Raw genomic sequence first — 21,510 nt, 5'->3', positions numbered from 1 at the left:
ACAAGGAAAAGGCAGGCCGATGCTACCCAAAAGGACCCTCTGCATCCCATTAAGAGCCAACATCCACTACAAATTGTTGCCCTGGATCATGTGAAATTGGAGCCGAGCACCAATGGATACCTGTATGCCCTTACAATAACGGACCATTACAGTAAATTCCTAGTAGCCGTGCCGGCCAAAGACCTCACTGCTAAAACCACTGCTGAACTGTTTTTGAAGCACTTTGCCAGGCCCTATGGGTATCCAGACTGCATCTTGACCGACCAAGGCCCTGCCTTTAAGTCGCAGTTGTTTCACGAACTGTGTTCCTACTACGGCTGTCAAAAAGCTCGGACAACAGCCTATCACCGGCAGGGGAATGGATTGTGTGAACGAGCTAACCAGACCCTCATCGGATGCTCCGGAGCCTGGCGGCAGACGATCGCACCAAGTGGCCGACCATACTCCCCGAACTAACCTACCTCTACAACAACACTGAGCATTGCTCTACCGGCTTCACGCCATACTACCTCATGTTTGGCCGACGAGGCAAATTACCCCAGGACCTGGAATTAGCCCCTGCTGTGGCCCTTCCCGTCGACCCGAAGACCGACTGGGTCCGTGAGCACCAGCGGAGGATAGAAGCTGCCCGAGAAATTGTAACAAAAAGAGTAGAGCATGCCCAGCATCGCCAGGAGGCAAGCTACAATGCCCACATCCAACAGGAGGCACTGAAGACGGGAGACCTTGTCTGGAGGAAACGAAATCACCGCACCAGCAAGCTTGACGCTATGTGGGAGAGTTGCCCGTACGTCGTGGTCAGTGTGCCTGGGGGCGAACGATATACCTACAAGATCCGTAAGGGCCTAGAAGGTCCAGTCAGCATTGTACCGAGAGACCAACTCAAGCTCTGTACCGTAGAGTTACCGACGAGGAGCACAGATCCACCTGTGGCAGAGGGACGGGGGACCCTGGGGGGCATACCCTTACACGATCCCATGGAGCTCTTAGTGTTCATGGGTGGCCTACCTCCACATTCAGCTCCACCCATAGCTCCAGACCCGGTGTTTGACAGGCCTGTTGAAAGCCTGGATCGACCTAACCTAGTTATCAGTCCTAGCGAGAGCGACATTCCGGTCATTGAGACCAGAAAGTCGGGACGTAGCACACAAGGCGTCCCGCCTTTAAGGTATAGAGAGTGAACTGTTGACTGTTTCCAATGTATATTTATACCTCATTTGTTTGCATCTGTTTCATGTTATTGTTGAATTGAGAGACTCATGTTAAAGACTTTGGCTCATTGACTCATGCGTGAGGACACGCATCCTTCCACCAGGGGCACATGTGGTACCCACGCTTGGGATGCCACTACCACCCCCATCAGAGCCCTAAGTGCAGCCAACGCTGCCTAAGAAACCCTCTCTTTACTTCACCGGCGCTGACAGGGTTAAATCCCCTACCTGGTGCCTGTGAACTACTAGGGCACTGAGACCCAGGACACCCCGCCGGACAAAGGAGAGCGGGAATCCCTGGAGTCCCAGGGATTGGAGGATGAGAAGGCGCGTAGGAGAAGAGGAGGGGACTTACTTAAGAAGAGCGGCATCTGGGGAGGAGAGGGGAGTCGCGTGTCTGCGCTGTGAAGAAGGGCTCAGAGGCCACCGGAGAGAAGCGACTGGAGAGAGCGGGGTAGCAGCGCAGGAAGGAGCAGCAGCGTGAGAGAGACAGAGCTGCCAGCCGCCCGCCGTTGCCATAGAGATGGAGTGCCGAGCGGTGGAGAGACAGAGCCGCATCGCTGCAGGACGGAGCCGCGTCACTGGGCGCAGAGAGCGCAGGAACTGAACATTAGTGCCTGGCGTATAACGCCATCTGGTGGACAGTCTAGGAAGTGCTTCCGCGTTACGGGCTGGACACTCCATACCCTAAGATAACATTACCTTCCAAATGTTTGGTAGTGCATGTGATATATTTGATGCAGAGAAAAGATTGTAGCTAAGCGCTCAGTCCTGTATCAACATAATATGTCCCATGTAAAACCTTTTTTTTGGAAGCAGAATCTTCTTACAGGTCACCACACTTCTTGTCAATGATGTATCAGTCCTTAATCGTCAGTTCATACGATTCCTTCCAAAAATGGATGTACCTCAGAACAAACCAAATTAAAATAATATGGTGTAGTATTTCTATATATGAATGGTGACACCCATGTGCGAACAAGAAGGTGTGAAATATTCTGCATACCAAGACTCACACTTATTATATGTATTCTTATTTAGCAGTTCTTATGATTCCCTCCAGTGATATATAGACCTCAGGACAAACCAGATATAAATAACATGGTGTAGTATGTCTAATGAAGAGTAATGACACCCATGTGAGAGTGGAAGAGGGGTGAAATTTTCTGCATCATTGTTTCCACTATAGGGTATTGGTGGTCCCTTTGTTTGTATCTAGCTGCATAAGTCTATTTTTGCGCCTTGGGACAGTTAATTTTTTGTATCCTTGGTCTGTGTTTCCACCGAACAGGTTCTAGGCTGCAATTATGTTTCAACATAGAGTCAAACGCAATACTCTGAAGGAGAATATTTTCTCCAGAACACAGGGTAGTGTTCCGGGTTTGGACGATAAGACTTTAGACAGTGTTATGTCCAAACTCGAAAAGATCCTACTAAAAGAAAATCAAATTTGGTGGGAAATAGTCACCCTCGAGAAATATATAGCCTCTGACATGGTTCCTAAAGGACTCCAGATCCAGAAACAGGCATCATATACTAATGCTTCTAACTTGTTTGAAAGTAAGTGGGAACACATACTTCATACTTGCTCCCTTTCCCTGATGGAGCTGATAGTCCAGGAAAGAAGGAAGGAGGCTATGACATTAGAGGACCAGATCAATAAGTTGGAACCTCTCATTGCCCCGTTTAGGGATTTAGAAGATTTAAAAAATATGGAGGAATTGATTATTGGCAAAATCAAGAAAAGTGAGCGGGAAATCATTACTAGAAAGCAGAAGAAGTACTATAGGGACGTCTCTTTAAAGAATAGAAGGGAGTCCCTATCCGAAACTGAATACGGACAGTGTGCCGTTAAGCCAACCCCAAAAAACATCATATCAGATTCCAGAACAGTTGGCACAAAAGAATACCATACACACTATAGGTCCAGTCGTGATAACAGACTCAATGCCAAATTTCCAGAACCGCGGAAAGAACCTTATGATGGAAATCGAGGCGTTGGGTCTATGAAACCCAAACAAAGAGAGAATTTTAGAGAGAGAAAGAGAACCATCTATTATCCCCAGGACCAATACAATACAGACTATCCCGGCAGGACAATAAATGAAAGATATTTGGAAAGAAAAAACAGAGGAGAGCGAGTTCTTAGTTGGAGAGATAGGGGCCATAGGGAGAAAAATATTCCCCATCATAGAAATAGGTTTGAGACCCTACGAGAACATGATGATGAAGTTTTTTTGGAGTGGGGCATACAGAACAGCAGGTACCGTTAGAAAAACCCACCAATTTACCCCCATGTAAAAAGAATAAAACATTTAGAAGGGGTAAAAGGGGGGGTAATAGAAAACGTGACCGCCACTCTAAGAAGAAACTTAGGGTTGAAGATACGCATAAACCAGAGGCTGATACCCTCACGGTTACAAAAATATTTAACCTTAGTAATCACACCTTGACCCAAGATGAGAGAACAGTCTTAGAGAAAGGCTTAAAGTTTGCTCCAAGTAGCCAGATTAACTTCTTTGATCTATATATAGATGTACAGAAGTTTATTAGGAAATTAGCACTAAAAAAGTTTTTTTCCACTAAAACAAACAACCCCAATGAGAATACAGACCCTAACAGTAATCCTTTTAAAAACCCATCCACTTTCAATCCAAGTTTTGCCAAGGGATGTTTTGTTGAAACGTTTAATAAAATTGTTACTGAAGAAATTAGGAGTCTAAAGGACAACCTACCAGGTTTCAGACACAATCTTAGTCGAGGTGAGAGAGAGGCCTTGAATAATTTGCGTGACAATGATGATATTATAATTAAACCCGCCGATAAAGGTGGGGGGGTAGTTCTAGATAAAACTAAATATGTTGAGGAGGTACAACGTCAGTTAAAAGAAGGTAATACGTACAGAAAACTCCGGGGCGATCCATCTATTAAGGTTCTTTCCATTATGAAAACATTTATTAAGAAATTTCAAGAAATTGGTGTTATAAACACGGAAACGGAGCAATTTTTGCTCAATGGTGAATTTCCGGTACCAGTACTGTATCTGCTACCTAAGATTCATAAGAGCGAGACCAATCCACCCAGGCGACCCATAATCGCGGGTACTAATTCCATTACATCAAATTTATCGTTTTTTATTGATCACCATCTTCAACCCCTAGTAATAAAAGGTAAATCCCATCTTAAAGATACTAAAGATATCCTCAACAAATTAAATTTAATTGAAAATGTTGAGGGTTGTTATTTGGTCACCGGAGATGTTACATCTCTCTATACTATTATAAATCATAAAGATGGCATAGAAGCCATCAAAAGATCACTATGCAATAGCAATATTGAGAATGATTTGCAAAATATGATTATAGAGGGGATCGAACTTATCCTTAATAATAACTACTTTAGTTTTGACTGGGTTTTTTTATAATCAGGACGTCGGAACCGCAATGGGTACCAGGTTCGCCCCCAGTTATGCCAATATATTCATGACCGACTGGGAGGAAACCCATGTTTGGCATGGGCATGACTGGGGAGCGAACCTGGCCCATTGGTGGATACATAGATGACGTCATGTTTCTTTGGAAAGGTGACCTTATGGCCCTAGAGGAATTTTGCCAACACCTCAATAGAAACGAACTTAATATCAAATTCACGTTTTCTATTAGTCAAGAGAAAGTGAATTTTCTTGATTTGAATATTATGATTCGAGAAGGAAGATAAGAGACAACCACCTATTTCAATCCTACTGACTCTAACACATATATACATACTTCAAGTAATCACCTACCCAGGTGGCTTAAAAATGTCCCTAAAGGTCAGTTAACAAGGCTACGAAGGAACTGTAGTAAAATTGAGGATTTTGAAAAGGAAGCCCACCTTTTGAAACATCGCTTCATAAATAAAGGCTACGATCCAAAGAAAATTGATGGTTCGATTCAGGAACTATCTAATATGGATAGAAAAAATATTCTACAGATAAAGGGAAAAAAAAAAGGAAAAAATCCGTATGCCCTAGCTTTAAATACGAAATTTAACAGCCAACATAGATCCATAGAAGCCATCTTTCATAAAAATTGGCACTTTCTGCTTAAAGATCCCTTACTGTCCACCATATTGCCAGAACGTCCCCAGTTCATCTATAGGAAAGCAGATAACATTAAGAATAGAGTAGTCGCAAGTGCATTTTCTAATGATAAGGGTGGAATGCATACCCGTCAAAAGGGCTTTCATAAATGCCATGACTGTAGCATGTGTAAAGCATGCACCAATGACGGGAAAAAGACATTAAGTTTCAGTCATGAGGGCTCTGTATATCAGATTAAACCATTCATTACCTGTAATTCCAAATATTGCATTTATGCTATTAGATGCTCTTGTGAGAAGTTATATGTTGGCAAGACCACCAGGGCACTAGGAGTACGCTGGTCTGAACATGTACGTAACATAAAAAAGGGGAATGAGAATCATCCATTCTCTTTACATTTTAAAAACGTGCACAATAGTTCAGTTAAACATATAAAGAATTTCTGGGGTATAGATCAGGTAAAGGACAGTTGGCGGAACCGAAATAAAGATTCCGCTTTAGCGAAGAAGGAGATGAAGTGGATATATGATTTGAATACACTGGCCCCCAGAGGACTGAATCATGAATTTGAATTAAAATGGTTTCTGTAGTTTCATGTTATTTTCCTACCTTATGCCATCCAACATGACACATCTGCTTTTATTTTAACTATATCTGTACATGTTGATGTGCATATGGGACGGAATTATTGAATAACAATATGTTAGCTCAAAATTGGGTGCTAACTCCTTTTCAACCTTCAATCATTCCTAGCACATATATATGACCTTATTTTTGGGGAATTGGGATATAGTTTTGTTTTAGTTCTGGCAATTGGGCATTGCTTTATTGGAGCATGGTTGGCAGGACGTATATAGGTTGGAGGGCGGAAGTGACGTATCGGAACAAGCTTATGCAGTTTTTAAAACTGGAAGGAGGTGTTCATGTTTATATGTATTAAACAAGGTTAAAATGGAAATAGTCACGCCAGGCTCAGCATGTGAATATTTACGGGTTAAGCGGCTCCTTTAATGTCTATATACATGAAGGGAGCCACATCCGGTTGTGACGACATCTGGCTGCGTCTGGCTGGAATAAGTATGCCGGTGGTTGGCGGAAGTCACCCGGCGGTATCTGTAAGGATCGGCACATAAGTTTATATTTTGGCTACAAATCTATCTATTACTGCTATTAGCATGTCTATATTGTTTCTTCATGTTACGGGTCTTATTCAGTCTATTTTGCAGACTACGATTCACTGTCTTTATACGTCTCACTTCCTACATCCGGCTGTGGTTGGCTGGTTGGCGGAAGTGCAGTAAATAAGTAAGAAAACGGCCACGTGTATGTGGCGTCCGGAAATTGAAGTGCACATAGGAACTGATAAAAGTAATTGCACCCAGGAGCTCTCCTTTACCTTGAAAAAGACTTTTTAGTCGAAACATGTTGGTCTAGGAGTGCTACTGACCACCATCACGCTATTGGGTACAGACGGTTCTGTCTTTCCTGTCGGGTATTCACGGCCGAGATTGCCTTTCAGGTATACTATTTTTCCATCTGCCATCTGTTACCCCATATTTTTAGAAATTGTTTACAAATAAATTTTATGGATTTTAAGAGTGCCCTTTTGGGTCATAATTCCCCCATTTGGGAGAATTTACACACATCCCATTGCCCTAGAAGAAAACCAAAGAAACCGTTATATGAGTATAACCGTCATGTGTCATGTGAGTACTGTACGTCCCGCACCAGCTGAATAATTTGGAGGGACATTTTCGGTGACTCTATATACACGAATGAATATTGGTGGCTAAAGATACCTTTATGGGAACGTACTCGCTGTATACTGTGTGAGTACGGTACGTTATTTTACTGGGATTGTTGCATGAAGGTGTACGCACGGCTAGCTCATCCACGGTATTAGAGATCGGTGGCTAAAGAAACCTTTACGGGGGTCACGTATTTCTGATTAGTGTGAGTTCCGGTACGCAGAAAATTTCACCCCTCTTCCACTCTCACATGGGTGTCATTACTCTTCATTAGACATACTACACCATGTTATTTATATCTGGTTTGTCCTGAGGTCTATATATCACTGGAGGGAATCATAAGAACTGCTAAATAAGAATACATCATTAATAAGAGATCGGATGACCCATAGAAGATACCCTGGAATACCGGTGATTAAAGATACCTTTATGGGAGTGTACTCACTACGTATTATGTGAGTACGGTACATCTAAACATCTGAGATCATTGAATGAAGGGGTGTGTACGGCTGACTTACTCACGTTGTCTGAAACTGGTGGTGAAAGATACCTTTATGGGAGTTACTCCTCTCTAATAAGTGTGAGTCTTGGTACGCAGAATATTTCACACCTTCTTGTTCGCACATGGGTGTCACCATTCATATATAGAAATACTACACCATATTATTTTAATTTGGTTTGTTCTGAGGTACATCCAGTTTTGGAAGGAATCGTATGAACTGACGATTAAGGACTGATACATCATTGACAAGAAGTGTGGTGACCTGTAAGAAGATTCTGCTTCCAAAAAAAAGGTTTTACATGGGACATATTATGTTGATACAGGACTGAGCGCTTAGCTACAATCTTTTCTCTGCATCATTGTTTCCACTATAGGGTATTGGTGGTCCCTTTGTTTGTATCTAGCTGCATAAGTCTATTTTTGCGCCTTGGGACAGTTCATTTTTTGTATCCTTCATGTGATATATATATTTTTTTTTAAATATATATTTATTGAGAAGGGAACATGTAATAAAATACAGGTCATATGTCACAATGTTTGCGAGAATGCATCAATCACTGCGGTGTACAGATATTATCAATCAAAAAGCTGAACCAAAACTTTAGTCAGTATAGGCAAGGTTAAGAGGACAATCAACCATATACATATCAAACGGGGGAATGCAATAACAGTTGACAGATTTAAAAGGGGAGTGAGCCTTGAATGAGAGATTCCGTATTATACCACGTTGTTAACCTAACTACTCTGCGCACATATTCCCTGGTAGCAGTTGGCAGCGTATGTAAGTAGGGTAACCAAATGGCAAAAAAATATGGGGCGCGGGACTCCGCATCCAGGGAACAATCAACCCAGTCCATTTGATAGAGATACGTTAAACGTGGTAGCATGAGGGAGAGGGGTATCGGCTCCGAATTTATCCATTGGGATAGAATAGTTTTCTTTGCTGCAGCGGCCACACGAGCCAACAGTAATTTCATTCCTTTGGAATGTGGGGGATCCTGGGTCTGCACGGAGTTCCAGAAAGCCCAGGCCATAGTGATATTAAAGGAGATGCGAAGTTCCATATTAATATAGGTTTGGACTGCCATCCAAAATGACTGTACTACCGGGCATGTCCAGAGACAATGAATAATATCGGCATCGGGGGAGTTATATTTAAAACATAAAGAGTTGTCAGATACTCCAGTGAGGAACCTAAGTCTAGGGGTGTAGTAGGCTCTATGTAATATCTTAAAGTGCATCTCTGCATAGGAAGATGAGACTAGTTGCTTATTTAGTAAACCACACCACTGAATCACCGTCAGAAGATCGGTGTCTGGGAAGTCGTCTATCCATTTGGCCATCCCTGTTGTGAGCTTAGATAGATCCAACCTCCGCCTAGTGTGAGAATATATTAAAGAAGTGTTATACGGTGCTCCTGGGGACTGTCGTACCAGACCATCCAGGGGAAAGGTGCGATCAGGAGGGTGTAGTCGTGATATTATGCTAGTGGCGAAACTACGGATTTGGAAAAAGGCAAACAGGGGAAAATGAAGAGTGGGGAATTTTTCTTTTAGTTGTGCTATAGTCAATATTGCGGAGCATTCTGTATTCAAAAATTGATATAGAAGGGAGAGACCCTGGAGATGCCAACCGTGAACAATCCTATTATCTTCTCCACCCTGAAAGCGCGGATTACACCACAAAGGCTGAAATAAAGAATCCGTTAGGGATAGGCCTAGGCGTTTCCTGAGTTTACGCCAAGCTATACATGGCGTATATATTAATGGATTATGAAGAGCGTCATGTTGATGGGGAATAGCAGCAAAATGCAACAAGTGTACTAGAGTGTGTTGAGGTGAGAGAGCCTGTTCCAAAGCTCCATTAACGAAATTGTCACAATCCCCTATCCAATCCAGAGCATATCTATAGTTGGCGGCTAGGGAATAGTCTTCAGGACAGGGGAGATTAATACCACCAAGTGAGAGGGGTTGTTTTAGTTTAATAAGTGAGATGCGGGGACGTTTGTTTGCCCAAATAAATTTAGTAAGGGCTTTGTTAATAGAATGGACATCTTGTTTGGACAATATAAATGGGAGCATCTGGATTGGGTAGAGTTTCATGTGATATATTTGATTGTTTGATTCAGTCATAGTGGTACCTTTGAGATGTTTAAACTGTGAACACTGTTATAGAAAGGGAAAGACTAAGGGTATTGTAGTAATGTTCAACCTATGCAACTGTGTTTAATGAGAATTGGGTTATAGCGGTGACTGATATCTTCAGTGCAATAAATGGTTGTCACCGCCCCCCCCCCCCTCCCCATGTGTAGTGGTCCTTGAGTGTAGTGTGTTTGAGTTGTTCTTCAGGGGTTCTCCTGGTCCTTCTGCCCCAGCCTTACAGGTGACGGAAAGGATTGTCGCTGGCCTCAACATCGTTGAAGAGTGGATACGGCCGATCACGAAGACGAACGAGCTTCAGGTACGAACCCGCTACATAGCAATATCACAAGTCTACCTGGCATAATGTGTATAAGGGGCTCTGCTCTACTGTGGTGTAATGTGTGTAAGGGGCTCTAACATGGTATAAGGGGTACTACAGTGTGCAGTGGCGGAACTAGCGAGCGGTGGGTCCAGGTGCGACAAAATGCTTTGGGACTCCCCCCCATCCAAGTCCACCCCCTCACCCCTGGAGAGGATCTGGTGAGGGGGACATGCTCAGGGCCTGAGAAATGGATACCTAGCAACAGTGCCATAACTAGACATTTTAGCACTGTGTGCAAGAAACGGCATCGGAGCCCCACCCCTGCATGCAAAACAGGGGCAGTGCGCGGCGTAGGTGCGCGCAAAAATACATAGGGGCGTGGCTTTGTGGGGAAGGGGTGTGGCCACAAAATAATACCAATTCATAAAACGGTGCACAGTAGTCTCCAATATTCAAATTACGCCACACAGTAGCACCACTACACCAGGTAGAGACCCTTTTACACCTTACGGCGGACAGATTCCTCTTTTTACACATTACGGCAGACAGCGTCCCCTTATTACACATAACGGCAGACAGCGTGCCCTTTTTACACATAGCGGCAGACAGCGTCCCCTTTTTACACATAATGGCAGACAGCGTCCCCTTTTACACATAACGGTAGACAACGTCCCCTTTTACACATAACGGCAGACAGCGTGCCCTTGTTACACATAGCAGCAGACAGCGTACACTTTTTACACATAACGGCAGACAGCGTGCCCTTTTTACACATAACGGCAGACAGCGTCCCCTTTTTACACATTACAGCAGACAGCGTGCCCTTTTTACACATTATGGCAGACAGCGTCCCCCTTTTTACACATTACGGCAGACAGCGTCCCCTTTTTACACATCACGGCAGGCAAATTCCCCCTTTTTACACATCACGTCAGGCAGATTCCCCCTTTTTACACATTGCGGCAGGCAGATTCCCCCTTTTTACACATCACGGCAGGCAGATTCCCCCTTTTTACACATTACGTCAGGCAGATTCCCCCCTTTTTACACATTGCGGCAGGCAGCGTCCCCTTTTTACACATCACGGCAGGCAGATTCCCCCTTTTTTACACATTACGGCAGACAGTCCCCCTTTTTGGAAAGAAAGAAAGAAAGAAAGAAAGAAAGAAAGAAAGAAAGAAAGAATTATACTTACCCTCTCCGCTGGCTCAGGCTCCTTGGTGCAGCTTCTGGCAGAGATCCCAGGCAGGAGAGAAGGAGGAGGAGGGAGGTGGAGGAGGGAGCCGCAGCAGCGCTGTGTTATTGGTGGAGTCGATGCTGCTGCTGTCCCTCTGCTTCACTATAGGCTGTTCTCCGCCGCTGAGAATGGCTGGGATACGCTTCACAGTGACGGAAGACAGCCTATAGTGAAGCAGAGGGACAGCAGCAGCGCCTCAACCAGTAACAAAGCGCTGCTGCGGCTCCCTCCTCCACCTCCCTCCTCCTCCTTCCCCCCGTGACTGCTGCGCTCCTCTCCTGTGTCCTGCGGGTGGCTGTGTGCTGCGGGCAGCGGTTGCCCGCAGCACACAGCGGCATGTAATGAGTCAGTTTGACTCATTACATGCTTAGGGCCCCTGGACAGTGGCGGGCCCCAGTGCAACGCACTGGTTGCACTGGCGGTAGTTCCGCCTCTGACTGTGTGGTGTAATGTGACTGAAGGACACTACTGTGCAGTGTAATGTGAAATGGTACTATTCTGTGGCCACGTCCCTTCACTATGAAGCCACACCCCTATTTCACTAACCCTGTCTTCCTTGCCGGGGGGGGGGGGGGGGCAATGGAACTTTTTGCCTTGAGCGTCACAAGGTCTCGTACCGGCCGTGGGCAGGAAGGTATCTTGGAGGTGGGGGGGGGAGGCATATCACAGCAGTCACATGGGAGACTCCCAGAAAACAAAAGCATACAGACAAATGCATTAAGAGGGGAGTGGCTCCATGACATGTGCAGGCTCCATGCGGGACCCCTCCTCTCTGGCAGCATAGTATACTGTGGCTTTCTGCCAGACTCTATTGTGCATGCAGTGCTGGGATGCTGGTCAGCGTGGGATTCTGGAGACCGCAGAGAGGTAAGTATATGTGTGCAGGGGATGCAGTGCTGGCCCCCATTATAGATACGCCATTGTACTGACCCCAGCGGTGCAAGTATGCAGGTACGGGTGGGTACAGCATACCCTTAAGAATTTCGCCGTGGATACGCCGTACCCACACCGACGGGCCGCCGCTTGCTACCGCTGATGTGAGGGGAGGAGAGCGCAGCCTGCGCCTCTCCTGCCCCTCAATGTCTTCTTTCAAATCAGCGCCGCCCGTGAGCCAATCAGAGCTCGCGGAGCTTTGATTGGCTCACGGATCGGCGCTGAAGATTGAACTCACCCGCCGGAGACTGAGGGGAAGGAGAGGCGCAGGCTGCGCTCTCCTCCCCTCACACAAGTCAGCAGCAGCGGTGAGCAGGGGAAGGGGAGGGGGGGGGGATTCTGCTGCTTCAGGAATACCTGGCACTGTGGGGGGGCAATGTATATCTGGCACTGTGGGGGGCAATGTATATCTGGCACTGTGGGGGGCAATGTATATCTGGCACTGTGGCGGGCAATGTATATCTGGCACTGTGGGGGGCAATGTATATCTGGCACTGTGGCGGGCAATGTATATCTGGCACTGTGGCGGGCAATGTATATCTGGCACTGTGGGGGGCAATGTATATCTGGCACTGTGGCGGGCAATGTATATCTGGCACTGTGGCGGGCAATGTATATCTGGCACTGTGGCGGGCAATGTATATCTGGCACTGTTGTGGGCAATGTATATCTGGCACTGTGGGGGGCAATGTATATCTGGCACTGTGGCGGGCAATGTATATCTGGCACTGTGGGGGGCAATGTATATCTGGCACTGTTGTGGGCAATGTATATCTGGCACTGTTGTGGGCAATGTATATCTGGCACTGTGGGGGGCAATGTATATCTGGCACTGTGGGGGGCAATGTATATCTGGCACTGTGGGGGGCAATGTATATCTGGCACTGTTGTGGGCAATATATATCTGGCACTGTGGGGGGCAATGTATATCTGGCACTGTGAGGGCAATGTATATCTGGCACTGTGGGGAATTCGTGTATCTAGCACTGTGGGGCATTCGTGTATCTGGCACTGTGGGGCATTCGTGTATCTGGCACTGTGGGGCATTCGTGTATCTGGCACTGTGGGGCAATGTGTATCTGGCACTGTGGGGCAACGTGTATCTGGCACTGTGGGGCAACGTGTATCTGGCACTGTGGGGGTCATATGTGTATCTGCCCCTCCCCCATATGTGTATCACGCCCACATTTCCATTGGCCACGCCCATATGGCATTTGGCCACGCCCATTTTTGGCACGCGCGCACACAGTACCTGTAAGACATTTTTTCTACTTGCACCACTGACTGACCCCTTATTTATTATAACACCCCGGGGAGTGTGACAATGGCGGTCAGTTAATTCCGCTGTATGGTACTTTTGATTTGTAACATTTAAGGCAAAATCCAACTGCAGAATCATTTTTCCATCCCTTGTCCGCATAATGATAGAAGCTTCTGACATGGCAGATAGACATCTAAGTGCATTTCACAGCCATGAAATGTGTGAAGCTATTTCTTTTCAGTCCTCAACAACGCCCCATGAATCAGTCCCTGGAAAGTCACTTTTTGTAAATTAAATATTGCCTTTGTCAAAAAATGTTTCATATTATATATAATTTATCTTACACAATAAGTATATGCATATACCATTTAAAAGGATACTGATCAAGATGTTCTAAATGGCATTTTTATTTATTACATAGTGCCCGGTATAACAGTGGCCTGTGTCTATAATGGGTGCAGTATGTGCAGTGCACATGGGCCCCTGAGCCAAGGGGGACCCACACTGCACTTCCTGCACCCATTGCAGTCACATGACACCTGGACCCAGAAGTCGCGCAGGAGCCGCTGCAGCCACCGTGGGCAATTAATTCACCTCTGGGCCACCAGGGGTGATATGTCGACGTTCTTACATCATCACATAGTCAACAGAGCACTGCTCGCACACCCCTAGTGTCGGCACAAATGATCAACATCTACATTATGACTATGTTGACATTCTCATGTTGATATGATGAATGTCGGCATATCATACCACACCCATTCTTTGTGAGTGAATTTCTAAAAAAAAAACATGGGGCCTCATTTACATAAATCTGCACCACCTTTGCAAAACATGTTGCGATGTAAGTAATGCAAATGCATTCGTTTTATTGCTGTAAACTCTGCTTAACATGTGGGTTTATTATAAAGATAATAAAAACAGTAAAGTATAAAATCTGCTTTTTATCCTCGTTTAATAGTGAAATTATTAATTCTTGTGAGTCCTCAAAAGGCACAGGAAATTACAGAACACTTATCCAAAGCTATTCCAACAATCTGACTTTGATTAAGTTCTCAGCGATAGATTGTCTAACACCTAAAACATTTAGGGCGGGATGTACTAAAGGGAAAATGCGGTAAAAGCCATGTTTTAGGGGGGTTTACCGCCTTTTCATATGTACTAACCCCCCAGCCACCGGGTTTTCGACGCCAAGGGTATCGCCATCTTCTTGTGGCGATACCCTATAGAACCCTATGGGCTTCTTACCGCATCCTGCCGCAGCCGTCCCTCGCCGCTCAAGACGACCCTGCTCATCTCCGTCCAGTATGCCTCCTGCTGCGGTGCGGCCCCCCCCCACCTCCTTCTCCCCCGCAGCACAGTAGTTTGTCCTTCCGGCTGCAGGGGGAAGAGGAGCAGCCTGGGGACACCCTGCAAACGTCACCTCCCGGGTCTGGGAGGTGACGAAGACCGCCGAAGATGCCTGCAGACCACACCACCAACATTGATACCGCATTGCGATGTTAATCGCATATGTTAGTACATCGCTGCGCTGGGCGGCAATGTATTTTAATACATCCCGCCCTTAGAATGACAATTAATACTTCAACAAGCAGAAACTTGCAGTAGAGGAAGGCATGCAATTGTGGGGTGCTGATCAGGGGTAAAGGGGGGTCCAGGGTGCTTGACTGTGGAGGGGGGAGTTGGAGGGTCCCGGGTTGTGGGATGCAGATGGGGGAGGATGACATATGCAGGGCTGATTCAGCAGGAGCTTCGATTCTCCTCCCTCTCTGCTGCCGCTGCCAGGTGATGCCAGGCTTGCAGGGGTAGTATGTGGACACTCCTGGCCAGTATCTGCCTACTTATCGTTTAGCTGGGGGAGACTTTTCCCCTACACTAGAATAATTAGTTGGGAAAATAAAACCAGCTAGCTGGACCAGCTGTTGTTTGGCGTTTTTCAGTATGTGGCAGCAAATAAGTGATTATCATTTGCTCCCGCACACTGCCAGATTGGCTGGTGGAGCGATATCTTCCTGATGTATGATCAGCCTTAGGCAATAAACGGCAGAATACAAACTTTAGTCATTTCATGGAAGTTTATACATACATGTAATGTCCTCTGGCAGAATCTCATCTGCATATGAGTTGATATGCTAATTGAGGCATCTTGTACGCCTTTGTGAAAGCAGTAATTATTTGCAGGGAGCCTGGAAACGCTCACCTGCTGACTGCGCCAAGTCTTGTGATTAGGAGATTGCATTGGCTCCCTTCAATCTGTGCCAAATCACTGAAAAACATTAAGGATATTTTCTATCAATTGCAATTGTGAGCCAAGATGAACAAAAAATACAGAATACACCATTTCACAGGAGAATAAATTAGCATTGTCTGTCTTATTTATTCATTAACTTGAGATTTGTTTATGTCCTCCTGCACAAGCTATCTACATAATGTTTGCTGAGGCCAGTGTAATAGGAAAAGAGAAATGACAAAATGGTGTATTTTCGTGAGCGATACCTTTCAACTATGGAACTACAGAACAAGCTTCATAGATTGAATGACTCGAAAAATACTTTAGATCTTTATAAGATGGTATGACAGTAATACTGTAATTTCCTGGACATTTCATGGACAATCAAGTCTGCTTCTTGCATAACTCTTAATTGCCCCAATTTTCATGGGACAGCCAGGGGGAGGGCACAAATTACCTGGGCTTGGGACTTTGTGGGGTCCTGAGAGCAGGGACGGATCTAGACTGTTCTTTGAGGGGGGTTTAAAAAATTAATACAGACTCCTCCTCTCTCTACTCATTACTCCTCCCACTTCCAGTCCTGTCCCACCCATTTTTTAGACTGTGATGTCATCCCCCGGAGGCAAGAGCAGGGCCACGTCACCTGTAGCTCCCAGTCAGTCAGGAGGAGGCTGAGAGAGAAGGGCCCTGGGAAGAGCAGGGCATGCTGGAACTTACAGTTCCACCGCACTTGAAAAACGATGGGGTAAACAGGCTTGCATTAGATATCTTACATAAAACCCGAAGACGTGTCTGCAAGTTTAATCAATAAAAATTGTGTATTCCTAAGTCTTCCTGTATGCAACACCTGCCCGCCTCAGATAATGCAGTGTCATATAACCTGGCTGCTCATTAATGTACTGCCTTGATACATCCAATATACCAAAAGTTCCCATAGCATTATTTCTGAGAATATAAGATGCATAGAAAGAAACACATACCTGATAAATAACGTTACAGAATAATCAAACATCGGAAGTGAGTGCAACTGCAGCTTCTCCTAATGCAGTTCACTATCTGCACCCCTGCCCTGTCACACTGCCTGCCAACACAAAGTGCAGTAACATTGACAGGACACTGCCACAACACTGTACTGTTATTCAGAAAAGAGCTGTCTGACAGTACATAATACATACATGTCATCTGACTAGTCCCAGAAGCAGCCTCCTTTTGTCCCTCCTCCTTGTCCTCCTCCGGCCGGACGGCATTCTCTTAATCACAGCGATTGAGCAGCAGCACACTAGAGTAAGAATGACTCATTACAAAGCCGCCGGCTGGCTGCGGGTCCCTTCACTGCAGACGCGATGACATCGCAGCTCACCCCCGTGCCCAGAGCTGCTGCAACAGAAAGCTCCTAAGTGAGTGTGGCTGTATCTGTAAGTTAGGGGGGATGGGGGGGGGGGGGGGCGTTAACCCCAATCGCCCCCCCCCCCCCTTAATCTGGCCCTGCCTGAGAGCTCAGGGTGTACCACGACTATGCTCCCCGGGAGTGTTATAGTTATGCATGGGACAAGGGGGTGTAGAAATGTCCCCACCATGACCACACTCCCTCCCAGGGCCAAGGCCTGCCCCTTGGGCGTCCCTGGAGACAATATTGATACGCGGGCCATGAAACGGCCCAAAGTGGGATAATATGGGCAGATGGGGCAGTTTGAGTGGATCAGGGTGTGGCCCTTTTTGAACAGATTTGCCATATGTAAATGTTGAGAGGTATGTTTCTGGGGTGGTCTTCAGTATGCCGGCTGTCGGGATCCCGGCGCACAGTATACCGGCGCCGGGATCCCGACAGCCGGCATACCGACACTTATTCTCCCTCTTGGGGGTCCACGACCCCCCTGGAGGGAGAATAAAATAGTGTGGCGCGCGTAGCGCGCCACCGTGCCCGCAGTGTGGCGAGCACAGCGAGCCCGCAAGGGGCTCATTTGCGCTCGCCACACTGTCGGTAAGCCGGCGGTCGGGCTCCCGGCGCCGGTATGCTGGTCGCCGGGAGCCCGACCGCCGGCAAACCGTACTACACCCATGTTTTTGCCATACTAATAAGTGTGTACTCACTTCTCATTAGCTACAAAGATTAATGATTACATCTGAACTGCATGTAAAACGGGTGCAAAAAAGTGCCAGTATGTATCTGTTCTAATTACGTATGAACGCTCAGTTTCATTTCTCAATAGTCTCTGGCAAACTTTACACGGCATCTAATCTGGCAACAGCTAAATGTTCCACTCTTACTTGGAACTGAAATCTGTCATTAAACAAAAATTTGATGTAAAATAAAATAAAATAATAACATACACTACAGAATTTATTATTCTTGCTACCTTCTCGTTAACGTTCACTCGTGTACTCTAAACAAGTTCCCTGGTTGCCTAATCTGCTTTGCATTTACAGATCGTTCCTTGGCCAAGGATAATTGTATTTTGTTCCATTTCAGTTATTTGCAGTCATGGATCATGTGAGTCACAGGCGGCAGCTGGATGCACCACCAGTGAATAGAGGAATGCTGAAGGAATGAGCTATTAGTGAGGACCACATGTGGAAGCAGAGATTGCTTCACAACTTCAAGAAGGGTGGAAACCAGTCAGGGAGAAAATTATACAGTTAGTAGTTTTACTTTTTAAACTTGGAAACATAGAATTTAGCCATTGGCCCATCTCATCTGCTAAGCTGTATTCTGACAGGAAAGATTTAAGGAATTAGAAAATAACTGCATGGGACACATTTTGGGGTATTGTAAAACCATCTGATAACCAAATAACAACTAAATAATTAGCGGGGGAAAAATCATAAACCAAATAACAATTAAATAATTAGTGGGGAATCATAAAAAAATTAAAAAAAATAAAAAATCAAGAGATCTAGACTGGTAAAGAGCGGATCACCCTAGGCTGCCCCTCAGTCTGCCCTGTCCCGCTGTACGTCCTGTCCTTCCCTGCCTCATCTCTATCCACTTATCCACCCCCTCTCTGCTACTCAGTCACATCTCACCCGTGTCACTTCATCCAGCCCCCATATACCCCTTTCACATCTCCAATGCCGGATCCCACCCGGGAATTGGAAACGGGTACTTCCTGGGTGGGATCCGACATTGGAGCCTCTGCGCTGGCTTCCCGACCCGGCAATATGCCAAGTCGGTTGCCATAGCGGCGGGGGGTGGAGCCTGCACCACCTCTCCCTATGCAATAAACGGGTCCCGGTCACATCGACCTGGGAACCCGTTTACACTGCCACTGACACGGTATTCTACCCGGGAATAACCGTTCTTATTACCCGGGTTGAATTACCGGGTCAGGGGACCTGGGAATTCTCCAAGGCCCCTTTCACATCGCACACTGACCCGTGTCGGCTCGGCAATATGCCGGGTCGATACCGGGTTATTTTTGCGACGTGAAAGGGGTATACTTACCTCATATAATATAATAATATAAACACTTGCTTTAATACTATGGTAACGTGCTAGATCTCAGCCTCGTTTATCTTGCGATATATGCATCGTATATCATAGATGCTTTCTCCTGTAGTTCTACATTTTTGCCGTATTTATGGTGCTTGATCCTATTGCATTATGTATTTATTATGCAGGCCAGAGTCCAGGGCCATATAGTCTGTCTAATAGTATTGTTTAACATTATGGGGGATATTCAATTGTTTGAATACTCAGTTGGGTGTCTGTTTTTTCCTATCTAATAGACAGGAAAAAAACAGACACCCAACCGACTTTTCAAACATTTGAATTCCCCCCAATGAGTAATGTTTATTGTTATACATGACTCAAGCCTGTTTCTCCACAGTTCTCCGCGATGGGGCCAGGGAGATGCCACAGAGGCTTGGCAACAGTAGCCGGACAACGCTGCACGTTGTACACATTGCCCTGGCAACTACGGCGGAAGCCGTCTGACCGGAAGTGATGCCCATGATCTCCAGCCGGCGGACGCGCGGCCTGAACCCGGCCCTCCTGTGGCGTGGTGGTCCTGGACCTATTTTTAGGTCAATTTAAACTATTCATCTTGTTTGTTCTATATTCGTCAGCATGCCAGCCCTGAGAACGGTGCTTTAGCTGCACCGAAACGTTGGCATAATGGTATTGTGTTTGACACATGTATTCTACTAAAATGTAAGTTTGCATTTACTATTGGAGTGCCGCAGTCTTTTTCCCAACGAATATCCACCAATTTACTAAAGGCACCCATTTCCATTGCATTACAAGCGACGAGTGCCAGCTCTATACCACACGCTCTATATAAACTTCTCACTGGCAAGTTGGTCAAGAAATATTGGCAATGTTGCGTTTCTTGCGATGCTTATAGTGGGCCTAAGTCAGACGTGGTTGGAGTTGCTGTCACTTCCTTGGGAGCAGCAGTGACAGCGCTGTATGGTGATGCCCTCCTCTCGACACATTTCACTCGCAGCTCTCCCCTACTCAATGACCATCTTTACCCTGCTAGTAAAGGCTCATCTCCATCTATGGCCACCAGCCTCTAGTAGTACGATGATCACTCCATCAATATTTACATCTTAGCTGTATTATGTCTTGAGAACGTGTGGTGCTCTGTTACCTGTACTCTATTTCTGTTATTTATTTACTGTAATGCTATGTTTTGTCTCCCTGTACTGTCCTTTTTACGGCGCTGCGAAACACATGTGGCGCCTTATAAATAAAATGTAATAATAATAATAATGCAGCAGGAGGCATCTATTACAAGCAGATACATCCTGCGGCAGTAGTGATCCGACCTGCGTCCTAGACACAGGTATTGGATCACTCAGTCATCATCAAGTAGCCATTTGTCGCAGAGGCCAGGAAATGTCTGTCCTACGACGGAGATCCCTGGCCTCTTACCACCCCCTAAAAGGTGGCTGTCACTGTCCTGTCCCCAACCCCCCAGAGAGAGGCAGACCGTCAATCACTGACAGTCTGCTGACATCCTGTGTCCTGTTTCACAGGTCCCATTTGCGCAAGTTCAGAATGGGTTCTGCACATGCGCAAAGTACCAAAATTTGCAGCGCAGGACGGAACTCTAAGCACATCTGAATAAGGCCCAGAGTGCGCATGTGTAGTGGCACCGGGAAATTTGCACATACCTAAAAGAGCTGTGCTGCAGACACCTCTTCCTAGTGTCCACAGTTGAAAGGATGTAATTAACCATCAGACAGTCATGGGATGAAGGCCACCATCGCAATCAACGAATTGAATGGAAAAAGCATTTCCATCGACTCAAGATGATCAATGGTTCAACCCTCCGGTTAGGGGCCCCGGATTCTCCACAAGCCTAAAACCTGCCTGCTATTATTTGTTACCACTGCTACCGCTATGACTATGCCAGTGAAAGCCACATAGCAGCTCAAAACTGGTGTAAGCTTTGTTTCCTGTATAAACAACACTGGATACTGACATAATAGCACCCTTTAAAGGGATTGGACTGTCTGCCTGTCAGTTAAAAAGCAGAAGTGCTGTATGTTCTGTAATTAAGTCATATCTGATAAATTGTGTTTGGGAAGTAACAAGATCAAATATTTTTTTCAAAAACATTTTTTCATTTTTTTTTTATCGGTATCTTGCGACTTCTAGAAAAGTATGGTAACCGTACAGGGCTGCTTATATTCATCCCTCCACCAGCAGGTATGGATGACCTGCTCAGCTAGAAACGTAGTCTACTGTGCTTATCAATCCTTTATGTCTTTTAAAGGCCGATTTATCACCATCCACATCAGATGATGCAGATGTGGTTTGATAATATCAGCCAAACTTGCACTGCAATAACTGAGTACATAGCATATAGGTATCAATTATCGCAAGCAGGGACTGAG

At 45.7% G+C, this 21,510-nt stretch overlaps 1 long non-coding RNA gene across 3 annotated transcripts in view; it reads left to right on the top strand.

The window, feature by feature from the left end:
- Positions 1-19,857, top strand: part of LOC134910506 (uncharacterized) — a 208,182-nt gene extending 188,325 nt beyond the window's left edge. For all 3 annotated transcript variants that reach the window (XR_010176220.1, XR_010176217.1, XR_010176218.1), the window contains 2 exons: positions 18,137-18,302; positions 19,494-19,857. This is a non-coding gene — a long non-coding RNA (uncharacterized LOC134910506). The remainder of the gene's footprint in view (positions 1-18,136; positions 18,303-19,493) is intronic.
- Positions 19,858-21,510: the final 1,653 nt, after the last annotated feature.

This window comes from Pseudophryne corroboree, chromosome 4 (assembly GCF_028390025.1).
Source record: "Pseudophryne corroboree isolate aPseCor3 chromosome 4, aPseCor3.hap2, whole genome shotgun sequence".
NCBI classification, from domain to species: Eukaryota; Metazoa; Chordata; class Amphibia; order Anura; family Myobatrachidae; genus Pseudophryne; species Pseudophryne corroboree.
This window is presented reverse-complemented; position numbering and strand designations above follow the sequence as displayed.